This window comes from Cherax quadricarinatus, chromosome 14 (assembly GCF_038502225.1).
Source record: "Cherax quadricarinatus isolate ZL_2023a chromosome 14, ASM3850222v1, whole genome shotgun sequence".
In the NCBI taxonomy this organism is placed as follows: domain Eukaryota; kingdom Metazoa; phylum Arthropoda; class Malacostraca; order Decapoda; family Parastacidae; genus Cherax; species Cherax quadricarinatus.
Genome location: NC_091305.1, coordinates 4,422,501 through 4,437,500, shown reverse-complemented (window position 1 = coordinate 4,437,500; position 15,000 = coordinate 4,422,501).

Here is a 15,000-nt window from a genome sequence, read left to right as displayed (position 1 = left end):
AGAACTTGCCAGAGAAGCTTTTTAGTGGGGAAATGTTGCGCCAGGACTTGATAAAGCTCTACCCGGAGCCAGACATGTCTTGATAAAGCTCTACCCGGAGCCAGACATGTCTTGATAAAGCTCTACCCGGAGCCAGACATGTCTTGATAAAGCTCTACCCGGAGCCAGACATGTCTTGATAAAGCTCTACCCGGAGCCAGACATGTCTTGATAAAGCTCTACCCGGAGCAAGACATGTCTTGATAAAGCTCTACCCGGAGCAAGACATGTCTTGATAAAGCTCTACCCCGGAGCCAGACATGTCTTGATAAAGCTCTACCCGGAGCAAGACATGTCTTGATAAAGCTCTACCCGGAGCCAGACATGTCTTGATAAAGCTCTACCCGGAGCAAGACATGTCTTGATAAAGCTATACCCGGAGCAAGACATGTCTTGATAAAGCTCTACCCGGAGCCAGACATGTCTTGATAAAGCTCTACCCGGAGCAAGATATGTCTTGATAAAGCTCTACCCGGAGCAAGACATGTCTTGATAAAGCTCTACCCGGAGCCAGACATCTCTTGATAAAGCTCTACCCGGAGCAAGACATGTCTTGATAAAGCTCTACCCGGAGCAAGACATGTCTTGATAAAGCTCTACCCGGAGCAAGACATGTCTTGATAAAGCTCTACCCGGAGCAAGACATAGTCTTGATAAAGCTCTACCCGGAGCAAGACATGTCTTGATAAAGCTCTACCCCGGAGCCAGACATGTCTTGATAAAGCTCTACCTCGGAGCCAGACATGTCTTGATAAAGCTCTACCCGGAGCAAGACATGTCTTGATAAAGCTCTACCCCGGAACCAGACATGTCTTGATAAAGCTTCACAAAATACAATTTCAACAACAAGAACATCAACTGGGACCAGGTAAACCATGTCCTAAACGAAACATGTTGGGAAGATGTCTTAAATGACATGGACCCAAACCAGTGCCTTGAAAGGATCAACTGCCTGGTAGCCGAAGCATGTTCTAGGCATATTCCCCTAAGAAAGAAGAAGAGCAGGAGTAAACTGGAGAGAAAAAGACGCTCCCTCTACAGAAGACGACGAAGAGTCACTGAGCTCCTCAGGAGTGCTAGAATATCTGATACACGAAGGGAGGCGCTGACCAGGGAAGTGGAAACTATCTAACTTAAGCTAAATGACTCTTACAGGAACCAGGAGATGCAGGAGGAGCTTAAAGCTATTAGTGAAATTGAAAGAAATTCAAAATATTTCTTTTCATATGCCAAAAACAAGGCAAATACCACATCTAGTATCGGGCCCTTACTCAGACAGGATGGGACTTACACAGACGACAACAAGGAAATGAGTGAAATATTGAAATCCCAGTACGACTCTGTGTTTAGTGAACCACTAATCGGTCTGAGGATCGACGACCCAAATGATTTCTTCATGAATGAGCCTCAAAACTCCATAAATGTATGCCAGATTTCCGACATTACCCTAACTCCGATAGATTTCGAAAAAGCCATTGACAACATGCCTATGCACTCAGCCCCGGGCCCAGACTCGTGGAACTCTGTTTTCATTAAGAACTGCAAGAAACCCCTCTCGCGTGCCCTAAGTACACTATGGAGGAGGAGCTTGGACATGGGTGAAATTCCACAGTCACTTAAAACAACGGATATAGCCCCACTCCATAAAGGTGGCAGCAAAGCATTAGCTAAGAACTATAGACCAATAGCTCTGACATCCCACATCATAAAAATCTTTGAAAGAGTGCTAAGAAGCAGGATTGCAAATCACCTGGATTCCCAAAATCTGCACAATCCAGGGCAACATGGGTTCAGGGCAGGTCGCTCCTGCCTCTCACAACTACTGGATCACTATGACATGGCCTTGGATGCACTGGAAGAAAATCAGAATGCAGATGTAATATACACAGACTTTGCAAAAGCATTTGACAAATGCGATCATGGCGTAATAGCCCATAAAATACGTGCTAAAGGAATAACTGGGAAAGTGGGGAGATGGATCTTCAACTTCCTAACAAATCGAACACAAAGAGTAGTGGTCAACAGAGTTAAATCGGAGGCTGCCATAGTGAAGAGCTCTGTTCCACAAGGCACAGTACTCGCCCCCATCTTATTCCTTATCCTCATATCAGACATAAACAGAGATATACATCACAGCACCGTATCATCCTTTGCGGATGATACTAGGATCTGCATGAGGCTGTCATCTGCTGAGGACGCGGTTAACCTCCAAGAAGATATAAACAAAGTTTTCCAGTGGGCAACGGTAAACAATATGATGTTCAATGAGGACAAATTCCAACTACTCCGTTATGGAAAACTGGAGGAGATAATAACTAGAACAGAGTATACTACTGACTCCGGCCATACAATAGAGCGGAAAAATAATGTAAGGGACCTGGGAGTAGTAATGTCTGAGGATCTCACTTTCAAGGATCACAACAGTGCCACGATCGCACGTGCAAAGAAAATGATAGGATGGATAATGAGAACTTTCAAAACGAGAGATGCCAAGCCCATGATGATCCTTTTCAAATCACTTGTTCTCTCTAGGCTGGAATACTGCTGTACATTAACATCTCCATACAAAGCAGGTGAAATCGCAGATCTAGAGAGTGTACAGAGATCCTTTACTGCACGTATAAGTTCTGTCAAGCACCTTAACTACTGGGAACGCTTGGAAGCACTTGACTTGTACTCGTTGGAACGCAGGAGGGAGAGATATATCATAATCTACACTTGGAAAATCTTGGAAGGAATGGTCCCAAATCTGCACACAGAAATCACTCCCTACGAAAGTAAAAGACTGGGCAGGCGATGCAAAATGCCGCCAATAAAAAGTAGGGGCGCCATTGGTACACTAAGAGAAAACACCATAAGTGTCCGGGGCCCAAAACTGTTCAACAGCCTCCCATCAAGCATTAGGGGAATTGCCAATAAACCCCTGGCTGCCTTCAAGAGAGAGCTGGACAGATACCTAAAGTCGGTGCCGGATCAGCCGTGCTGTGGCTCGTACGTCGGACTGCGTGCGGCCAGCAGTAACAGCCTAGTTGATCAGGCCCTGATCCATCGGGAGGCCTGGTCGTGGACCGGGCCGCGGGGGCGTTGATCCCCGGAATAACCTCCAGGTAACCTCCAGGTAACCCCGGAGCCAGACATGTCTTGATAAAGCTCTACCCCGGAGCCAGACATGTCTTGATAAAGCTCTACCCCGGAGCCAGACATGTCTTGATAAAGCTCTACCCGGAACCAGACATGTCTTGATAAAGCTCTACCCCGGAACCAGACATGTCTTGATAAAGCTCTACCCCGGAGCCAGACATGTCTTGATAAAGCTCTACCCGGAGCCAGACATGTCTTGATAAAGCTCTACCCGGAGCCAGACATGTCTTGATAAAGCTCTACCCGGAGCAAGACATGTCTTGATAAAGCTCTATCCGGAGCCAGACATGTCTTGATAAAGCTCTACCCCGGAGCCAGACATGTCTTGATAAAGCTCTACCCGGAGCCAGACATGTCTTGATAAAGCTCTACCCGGAGCCAGACATGTCTTGATAAAGCTCTACCCGGAGCCAGACATGTCTTGATAAAGCTCTACCCGGAGCCAGACATGTCTTGATAAAGCTCTACCCGGAGCAAGACATGTCTTGATAAAGCTCTACCCGGAGCCAGACATGTCTTGATAAAGCTCTACCCGGAGCAAGACATGTCTTGATAAAGCTCTACCCGGAGCCAGACATGTCTTGATAAAGCTCTACCCCGGAGCCAGACATGTCTTGATAAAGCTCTACCCGGAGCCAGACATGTCTTGATAAAGCTCTACCCGGAGCCAGACATGTCTTGATAAAGCTCTACCCGGAGCCAGACATGTCTTGATAAAGCTCTACCCGGAGCCAGACATGTCTTGATAAAGCTCTACCCGGAGCAAGACATGTCTTGATAAAGCTCTACCCGGAGCCAGACATGTCTTGATAAAGCTCTACCCGGAGCAAGACATGTCTTGATAAAGCTCTACCCGGAGCCAGACATGTCTTGATAAAGCTCTACCCGGAGCAAGACATGTCTTGATAAAGCTCTATCCGGAGCCAGACATGTCTTGATAAAGCTCTACCCGGAGCAAGGCATGTCTTGATGAAGCTCTACCCGGAGCCAGACATGTCTTGATAAAGCTCTACCCGGAGCAAGGCATGTCTTGATGAAGCTCTACCCGGAGCCAGACATGTCTTGATAAAGCTCTACCCGGAGCATGACATGTCTTTATAAAGCTCTACCCGGAGCCAGACATGTCTTGATAAAGCTCTACCCGGAGCCAGACATGTCTTGATAAAGCTCTACCCGGAACCAGACATGTCTTGATAAAGCTCTACCCCGGAACCAGACATGTCTTGATAAAGCTCTACCCGGAGCAAGATATGTCTTGATAAAGCTCTACCCGGAGCAAGACATGTCTTGATAAAGCTCTACCCGGAACCAGACATGTCTTGATAAAGCTCTACCCGGAGCAAGACATGTCTTGATAAAACTCTACCCGGAGCAAAACATGTCTTGATAAAGCTCTACCCGGAGTTAGAACATGTCTTGATAAAGCTCTACCCGGAGCCAGACATGTCTTGATAAAGCTCTACCCGGAGCCAGACATGTCTTGATAAAGCTCTACCCCGGAACCAGACATGTCTTGATAAAGCTCTACCCCGGAGCCAGACATGTCTTGATAAAGCTCTACCCCGGAACTAGACATGTCTTGATAAAGCTCTACCCCGGAGCCAGACATGTCTTGATAAAGCTCTACCCCGGAGCCAGACATGTCTTGATAGAGCTATACCCCGGAACCAGACATGTCTTGATAAAGCTCTACCCGGAGCCAGACATGTCTTGATAAAGCTCTACCCGGAGCAAGACATGTCTTGATAAAGCTCTACCCCGGAACCAGACATGTCTTGATAAAGCTCTACCCCGGAGCCAGACATGTTTTGATAAAGCTCTACCTCGGAGCCAGACATGTCTTGATAAAGCTCTACCCGGAGCAAGACATGTCTTGATAAAGCTCTACCCCGGAACCAGACATGTCTTGATAAAGCTCTACCCCGGAGCCAGACATGTTTTGATAAAGCTCTACCCCGGAGCCAGACATGTCTTGATAAAGCTCTACCCCGGAGCCAGACATGTCTTGATAAAGCTCTACCCGGAACCAGACATGTCTTGATAAATCTCTACCCCGGAACCAGACATGTCTTGATAAAGCTCTACCCCGGAGCCAGACATGTCTTGATAAAGCTCTACCCGGAGCCAGACATGTCTTGATAAAGCTCTACCCCGGAGCCAGACATGTCTTGATAAAGCTCTACCCCGGAGCCAGACATGTCTTGATAAAGCTCTACCCCGGAGCCAGACATGTCTTGATAAAGCTCTACCCCGGAGCCAGACATGTCTTGATAAAGCTATACCCCGGAACCAGACATGTCTTGATAAAGCTCTAAACAGTCAAACAGGTTTTGATAAAGCTCTACCCCGAGAGCGAAACGTCATCTCTATAAGAGCTACTCACACACGCTGTTTCGCTCAACAACAAACTTGTGGGCACGAGACGACTGGATTTACCCAGGGGTTGATTAAGAGAATAATAATAACCCAGGGTAACTTTCATTACCTCAGGATATGAAGGAACAAGCGTCTTCTTCTTCTTCTTCTTCTTCTTCTTCTTCTTCTTGGTCGTTGTCATTGTCGTCATTGTCATTGTCCCTGGCTGCCTCTACCTGGAGTTTACCTGGAGAGAGTTCCGGGGGTCAACGCCCCCGCGGCCCGGTCTGTGACCAGGCCTCCTGGTGGATCAGAGCCTGATCAACCAGGCTGTTGCTGCTGGCTGCACGCAAACCAACGTACGAGCCATAGCCCGGCTGGTCAGGAACCGACTTTAGGTGCTTGTCCAGTGCCACTACAACATTTGTCAGCTGGTGACTGTGATCACTTGACGGTGCGGAGACACGTACGATCAGTGAGCTTAACTCACAACGGTATGACCCGGGGTCGAACACTGGAGTAGGAGTGGGGACGTACATGGGAAGGAGGCAGGTCCCCAGGCACTTGCTGCCACAGCGCTTGGAGTTCTTGGGTTATTGTGGGTTATTAAACCTCTGGGCTCTCTGCCACACAGTCAGGTAAGTGCTCCGTGGCCCGGTGGCTAAAGATCTCGCTTCACACGGCGAGGTTCCGGGTTCACTTCCCAGCGAGGGTAGAAACATTGGGCGTGTTTCTTTACACCGGTTGTCTATGTTCACCCATCAGTAAAATGGGTATCTTAGTCGACTGGTGTGGGTCGCATCCTGGGACAAAACTGACCTAATTTGCCCGAAATGCTCTACATAACAAGGGGCTTTCTGTATAGTAGTATGTCATTGATGTCAGCTAGACCTGTATACCTTGTATATGTGCTTGTACTAAATAAAATTATTATTATTATTATTATTATTATTATTATTATTATTATTATTATTATTATTATTATTATTATTATTATTATTATTATTATTATTATTATTTCTGCTGTCTTCAAGAAGGTACTGGACAGGCACCTAAAGTCAGTACCTGACCAGCCGGGCTGTGGTTCATAAGTCAGCTTGCGTGCGGCCAGCAGTAACAGCCTGGTTGATCAGACCATGATCCACCATGAGGCCTGGTCTCAGACCGGGCCGCGGGGGCGTTGACCCCCGAAACCCTCTCCAGGACGTTTGAGCAGGCCGAACTACCACCTGGGGGATCGTCCTGCCCCCCGGCAGATCGACCTGCCACCTAGTACCCGACGGGTCGTCCTGCCACCCGACGGGTCGTCCTGCCACCCGACAGGTCGTCCTGCCACCCGACAGGTCGTCCTGCCACCCGACAGGTCGTCCTGCTCCTCACTCCTGCTCCAGACTCGCCCAGCATCTCCAACAAGCACTGTGGCTTCCTGTTTTGCTTGCCCTTTGCGTCAGCGGTGAGGCAAGTCTGCCTCAACGCACCCAGGCGTTGTGGTCACCAGAAACAGTTTCTTTTGAACGTTTTTTTCCCCGTTGGTGTTTCCCTCCTGTTTAAATGCCGTTAATGGCAACGGAGCAGGACGAACTAAGGTCTCCTGCTACTTATCTTCCCCTCCACCACCTCCTCCTCCTCTTCCTCCTCTTTCTTCACCTCCTCCTCCTCCTCTTCCTCCATAATAGGTAATACAACCAGTTCTCTGGGATTCAACTTCTTGTCAAGGTTCGTCACCTGTGAATCTTTGGCTTAATATGGCCGGGTGAGAAGTGTGTTTTGTGTCTACTCCTGCCGTGTAGTGTGTCTACTCCTGCCGTGTAGTGTGTCGAATCCTGCCGTGTAGTGTGGCCACTCCTGCCGTGTAGTGTGTCTACTCCTACCGTGTAGTGTGTCTACTCCTGCCGTGTAGTGTGTCTACTCCTACCGTGTAGTGTGTCTACTCCTACCGTGTAGTGTGTCTACTCCTGCCGTGTAGTGTGTCTACTCCTGCCGTGTAGTGTGTCTACTCCTACCGTGTAGTGTGTCTACTCCTACCGTGTAGTGTGTCTACTCCTGCCGTGTAGTGTGTCTACTCCTACCGTGTAGTGTGTCTACTCCTACCGTGTAGTGTGTCTACTCCTGCCGTGTAGTGTGTCTACTCCTGCCGTGTAGTGTCTACTGCCGAGTAGTGTGTCTACTCCTGCCGTATAGTGTGTCTACTCCTGCCGTGTAGCGTGTCTACTCCTGCCGTGTAGTGTGTCTACTCCTACCGTGTAGTGTGTCTACTCCTACCGTGTAGTGTGTCTACTCCTGCCGTGTAGTGTGTCTACTCCTGCCGTGTAGTGTGTCTACTCCTGCCGTGTAGTGTGGCCACTCCTGCCGTGTAGTGTGTCTACTCCTGCCGTGTAGTGTGTCTACTCCTGCCGTGTAGTGTGTCTACTCCTGCCGTGTAGTGTCTACTGCCGAGTAGTGTGTCTACTCCTGCCGTATAGTGTGTCTACTCCTGCCGTGTAGCGTGTCTACTCCTGCCGTGTAGTGTGTCTACTCCTACCGTGTAGTGTGTCTACTCCTACCGTGTAGTGTGTCTACTCCTGCCGTGTAGTGTGTCTACTCCTGCCGTGTAGTGTGTCTACTCCTGCCGTGTAGTGTGGCCACTCCTGCCGTGTAGTGTGTCTACTCCTGCCATGTAGTGTGTCTACTCCTGCCGTGTAGTGTGGCCACTCCTGCCGTGTAGTGTGTCTACTCCTGCCGTGTAGTGTGTCTACTCCTGCCGTGTAGTGTCTACTCCTGCCGTGTAGTGTGTCTACCCCAGCCGTGTAGTGTGTCTACTCCAGCCGTGTAGTGTGTCTACTCCTGCCTTGTAATGTGGCCACTCCTGCTGTGTAGTGTGTCTACTCTAGCCGTGTAGTGTGGCCACTCCTGCCGTGTAGTGTGTCCACTTCTGCCGTGTAGTGTGGTCACTCCTGCCGTGTAGTGTGTCTACTTTAGCCGTGTAGTGTGGCCACTCCTGCCGTGTAGTGTGGCCACTCCTGCCGTGTAGTGTGGCCACTCCTGCCGTGTAGTGTGTCCACTCCTGCCGTGTAGTGTGGCCACTCCTGCCGTGTAGTGTGTCTACTCTAGCCGTGTAATGTGGCCACTCCTGCCGTGTAGTGTGTCTACTCTAGCCGTGTAGTGTGTCTACTCCTGCCATGTCGTGTGGCCACTCCTGCCGTGTAGTGTGTCTACTCCTGCCATGTAGTGTGGCCAATCCTGCTGTGTAGTGTGTCTACTCCTGCCGTGTAGTGTGTCCACTCCTGCCGTGTAGTGTGTCTACTCCTGCCATGTAGTGTGTCTACTCCTGCCGTGTAGTGTGACCACTCCTGCCGTGTAGTGTGGCCACTCCTGCCGTGTAGTGTGTCTACTGCCGTGTAGCGTGTCTACTCCAGCCGTGTAGTGTGTCTACTCCTGCCGTGTAGTGTGTCCACTCCTGCCGTGTAGTGTGTCTACTCCTGCCATGTAGTGTGTGTACTCCTGCCGTGTAGTGTGACCACTCCTGCCGTGTAGTGTGGCCACTCCTGTCGTGTAGTGTGTTTACTGCCGTGTAGCGTGTCTACTCCAGCCGTGTAGTGTGTCTACTCCTGCCGTGTAGTGTGGCCACTCCTGCCGTGTAGTGTGTCTACTCCTGCCATGTAGTGTGTCTACTGTCGTGTAGCGTGTCTACCCCAGCCGTGTAGTGTGTCTACTCCTGCCACGTAGTGTGGCCACTCCTGCCGTGTAGTGTGTCTACTCCTGCCATGTAATATGGCCACTACTCCATTACGCAAATGGTAGACGACACCAAGACGTATGCCAATATATTGGTAGCTTAGTTCCTAGACCATGTATATCTATTCCCTCTTGAACTGCGCACCACAGGACGCACACGCGGTGCACTGCAGCATAGTCGTCTCAGCGACAGAATCTAAACCCTAATCTTGGGATCAGCTTGCTTGAAGAGCAGACGGCAGAGGAGAAACTCAAATTACAGCCAAGAGAATCAACGATTTCCAATCATTATCGACACGCGAAATTTGCGTTGTAAAATGGACAACAGGATGGCGGTCAGGAGCGTGATGACCGCCAGCTGGGCCACTGGCTTTTCCCCACCTGTCTCGTCCACCACCTGCCTCGCCTCAACCACCTACCCAACATGAGAAATATAGTGGTAAATCTTAGTCGACAGAGAAGAGATCTTGTTGTTGTGTGTCATTATAGACCACAGCACAGCAGGACTAGTATGAGTGATCATGTGGCAGCACCAGCTTCCTGAGTCATCTTACGTTGGAGGGACAGGGGCAGATGTGTTGAAAATATCGAAGGTAAAGTATGGAGATAAATCTGTATGAAGAACTGAGTGGAGAATAAAGAGACATCAATGGAAAAGAGGCCCAGAGAAAGAGAGGACCTGGAAGAAAGAGAAGAGGAAGGTCTATTAAACACAGAGGGAAAAGCAAAACACAAATTGGAAATCACGGAAACGCAAGAAATGTTAATAAAGATTGGAAGATGAGAATGTGATAAGGTTGAGGAAGGCAGGTTTGGAAGGCAGGCTAGACAGACTAGTAAAACAGGCTAGTGAGGCAGGCTAGGAAGGCAGGCTAGGAAGGCAGGCTAGGAAGGCAGGCTAAAAGGGCAGGTTAAAAAGGCAAGCAAGGAGGGAAGGTTAAGAAGGCAGGTTAGGAGGGCAGGTTAAGAAGGCAGGCTAGGAGGGCAGGTTAAGAAGGCAGGCTAGGAGGGCAGGCTAGGCCGGTGAAGGAAGCTACCACAAGCCTGGCCGTGTTGATCAGCTGGGCTGCCATCACCACAACACAAGCCTTATTTAGTCTCCCAAGACTCCCACTACCTCCTCCACACACCCAACTCATCCGCATGTGGGCGGCCATGGGAGGGAGTGGGCCTGGGCGCACGAGCGTTTGTCGAATCCAAGGTAGAGGAGACAGAGGTACTTCTGCACTTGGCCAAACTGTCGTGGAGAAATGATCGTCCATCAGGTTACAAGGTTGTGGGTTGTGTGGCAGATGGAGGGGGTGTAGTTCTGGTGGGGTGGCTAGAAAAGGGTGTTGTTGGGGTAGGTGTGGGGGTGGGTGAGAGGGTGGATGTTGGGGAGAGGGAAGGTGTCGCATGTTGTATTTTAAGTATAGATCATTAGGGACACGGGTACCTTCTACTCAATGTTGTAATACTTCCTGCATGGACTGGAGTATTTTACACAGAATTGGAGTGTTTCCTTACACAGGAAGTGACATGTGGTACACACCGAGTGTAGTGGAGGGTGTTGAGGACAGCTGCGCCTCAGTCAGCTCTGCTATTTCAATCAGCTCTGCTATTTCAATCAGCTGGAAACATGGCTGACCAGAGCCATCTAGCGGTTAGTCAACACTGTCTGACTGGTTGACTGGCTTGCGCTAGTGGGTCCGATGCAGTGCTCCATCCTTCTTAAGTGGATGTGGCTTGGACCTGATTGGCTTCGGTCAGTAGCGCAGGCCAGTAGGTGACTTTTACCTGCCTGGCATGGGCCAGAAGGCCTGCTGCAGTGCTTTTTCTTTCTTATGTTCTTATGTCAGGTCACATGAAGCAAGAAGTCAGATCACATGAAGCAGGAAGTCAGATCACATGAAGCAGGAAGTCAGATCACATGAAGCAGGAAGTCAGATCACATGAAGCAGGAAGTCAGATCGCATGAAGCAGGAAGTCAGATCACATGAAGCAGGAAGTCAGATCACATGAAGCAGGAAGTCAGATCACATGAAGCAAGAAGTCAGATCACGTGAAGCAAGAAGTCAGATCACATGAAGCAGGAAGTCAGATCACATGAAGCAAGAAGTCAGATCACATGAAGCAGGAAGTCAGATCACATGAAGCAGGAAGTCAGATCGCATGAAGCAGGAAGTCAGATCACATGAAGCAGGAAGTCAGATCACATGAAGCAGGAAGTCTCTCACATAAAGCAGGAAGTCAGATCACATGAAGTAGGAAGTCAGATCACATGAAGCATGAAATCAGATCACATGAAGCAGGAAGTCAGATCACATGAAGTAGGAAGTCAGATCACATGAAGCATGAAATCAGATCACATGAAGCAGGAAGTCAGATCACATGAAGCAGGAAGTCAGGTCACATGAAGCAGGAAGTCTCTCACGTGAAGCAGGATGTCAGATCACACTAAGCAGGAAGGCAAGTCACATGAAGCAAGAAGTCTCTCACATAAAGCAGGAAGTCAGATCACATGAAGAAGGAAGTCAGATCACATGAAGCAGGAAGTCAGGTCACATACCTGGATTACCTGGAGGTTACCTGGAGGTTATTCCGGGGATCAACGCCCCCGCGGTCCGGTCTATGACCAGGCCTCCCGATGGATCAGGGCCTGATCAACTAGGCTGTTACTGCTGGCCGCACGCAGTCCAACGTACGAGCCACAGCCCGGCTGATCCGGCACTGACTTTAGGTATCTGTCCAGCTCTCTCTTGAAGGCAGCCAGGGGTTTATTGGTAATTCCCCTAATGCTTGATGGGAGGCTGTTGAACAGTTTTGGGCCCCGGACACTTATGGTGTTTTCCCTTAGTGTACCAATGGCGTCCCTACTTTTTATTGGGGCATTTTGCATCGCCTGCCCAGTCTTTTACTTTCGTAGGGAGTGATTTCTGTGTGCAGATTTGGGACCATTCCTTCCAAGATTTTCCAAGTGTAGATTATGATATATCTCTCTCTCCTGCGTTCCAACGAGTACAAGTCAAGTGCTTCCAAGCGTTCCCAGTAGTTAAGGTGCTTGACAGAACTTATACGTGCAGTAAAGGATCTCTGTACACTCTCTAGATCTGCAATTTCACCTGCTTTGAATGGAGATGTTAATGTACAGCAGTATTCCAGCCTAGAGAGAACAAGTGATTTGAAAAGTATCATCATTGACTTGGCACCTCTCGTTTTGAACGTTCTCATTATCCATCCTATCATTTTCTTTGCACTTGCGATCGTGGCACTGTTGTGATCCTTGAAAGTGAGATCCTCAGACATTACTACTCCCAGGTCCCTTACATTATTTTTCTGCTGTATTGTATGGCCAGAGTCTGTAGTATACTCTGTTCTAGTTATTATCTCCTTCAGTTTTCCATAACGGAGTAGTTGGAATTTGTCCTCATTGAACATCATATTGTTTACCGTTGCCCACTGGAAAACTTTGTTTATATCTTCTTGGAGGTTAACCGCGTCCTCAGCAGATGACAGCCTCATGCAGATCCTAGTATCATCCGCAAAGGATGATACGGTGCTGTGATGTATATCTCTGTCTATGTCTGATATGAGGATAAGGAATAAGATGGGGCGAGTACTGTGCCTTGTGGAACAGAGCTCTTCACTATGGCAGCCTCCGATTTAACTCTGTTGACCACTACTCTCTGTGTTCGATTTATTAGGAAGTTGAAGCAGGAAGTCAAATCACATGAAGCAGGAAGTCAGATCACATGAAGCAGGAAGTCTCTCACGTGAAGCAGGATGTCAGATCACACTAAGCAGGAATGCAGATCACATGAAGCAAGAAGTCCCTCACATAAAGCAGGAAGCCAGATCACATGAAGTAGGAAGTCAGATCACATGAAGCAGGAAGTCAGATCACATGAAGTAGGAAGTCAGATTACATGAAGCAGGAAGTCAGATCACATGAAGCAGGAAGTCAGGTCACATGAGGCAGGAAGCCAGATCACATGAGGCAGGAAGTCAGATCACATGAGGCAGGAAGTCAGATCACATGAAGCAGGAACTCAGATCACATGAGGCAGGAAGTCAGATCACATGATGCAGGAAGTCATGCCATATCATGCAGAATTACAGATCAAGTTGGACAGGAAGTCAGTCAGGTCATGCCATGCACGCTCTCATCCCAGACCCACCCACCTACTCCTCCCTCTTCAAACCTGTCTTCCTAGTTGTCATCAAAAAAATATTGCAGGAGGCCTACTAACCCATGCCAGGAAAGTATACACGTGTATAAACATGTGTATTTACCCAATCCATTAACTCAATAGCATCGTGTTGCTTCAGAGATTAATGTAATCTTTTGTGTTCATTATCCGGGTCGTTCCAATAGTGCTCCATTATTCGGGTCGTTCCAATGGTGCTCCATTATTCGGGTCGTTTCAATGGTGCTCCATTATTTGGCTGTGTCACTCCAGTTTCTGTTACAGCAGCACAGTCAGCAGCACAGCATTACCTGTTGCACTAATCTTCCTGCTGCACTAATCTACCTGCTGCTCTATTCTACTTACTGCACTAATCTTCCTGCTGCACTAATCTACCTGCTGCTCTACTCTACCTGCTGCACTAATCTACCTGCTACACTATACGACCTGCTGAAATAATCTACCTGCTGTACTAATCTACCTGCTGTACTTATCTACCTGCTGTACTAATGTACCTGCTGCACTAATCTACCTACTGCACTAATCTACCTACTGCACTAATCTACCTGCATTACACTGCATTTGCGTATTTATGCAGTGTTGGTAAATAATATCCCTTACCTATTTCCCTTATCTAGAAAATAGGGTTGTGGGAGGGAAGGGGGTGATGGAGAGTTGACGAAAAGTGGAGGTGAGGGAGGGATACCTGGAAGAGGTATACCTGGAGGGAGTTTTAGTGACCATCAGACGATCAGAAAATACAACTTCAACAATCAGAGAACTGACTGGTTGAAAACTTGCAAACAACTATCAGAAATACCCCGGGAGGCCTGGTCTCAGACCGGGCCACGGGGGCGCTGACCCCCGAAACCTTCTCCAGGTATACTCCAGGAAAGAGCCCCGAGCATCCTAAACCCTCACCGGTGCTGGAGAAACCCTCACTAGTACTCAGCTCACTGAGTGTCCGGGGGTCGATCCCAGGTACGGGTGAAAACATCGCGAGCGAATAGTGTGGGTCGCATCCTGGGGGACAAAGTTACAGCAAATGGTCTGCATAACCAGAGGCTTTCTATATAGTACGTCACTGATATATCATGTACTTGTAGAAATAGAGATTGTTACACAATAAAAAGGGAAAGTACTGTGACTGGAATAAAGTCAGACTGACAGAAAGGAGGCAGTATAAATACTGCCTCCTTCTCTCCTTTCTGTCAGTGTGACTTTGTCAATGGTCCAAGCCGGACCGAAACGTCGTCGTCAGTTCCCCTCTCCCACGTGCGAGTTATTTGTGTAAAGATTATTATTATTATTATTATTATTATTATTATTATTATTATTAACAGACCCTTAATATGGTGGATCATAAGTCTTCCAGAGAGGCGGTGATGGTGGGGAAATCAAAATGCAGGTGTGGGGAAGGGGGTGTGGGGGAGGGGGAAGAGGGAGGGAGGAGGGGAGATGGGGGAGAGGATAAAGCAGTGTTGTTAAGGACAGAGGAACAGGAAGTCACTTGGTGACGTCACGACTCACCCACCAACTCTGCTGACTTTGACACTCTACTGAAGACATCAACCAACTCTCCTGT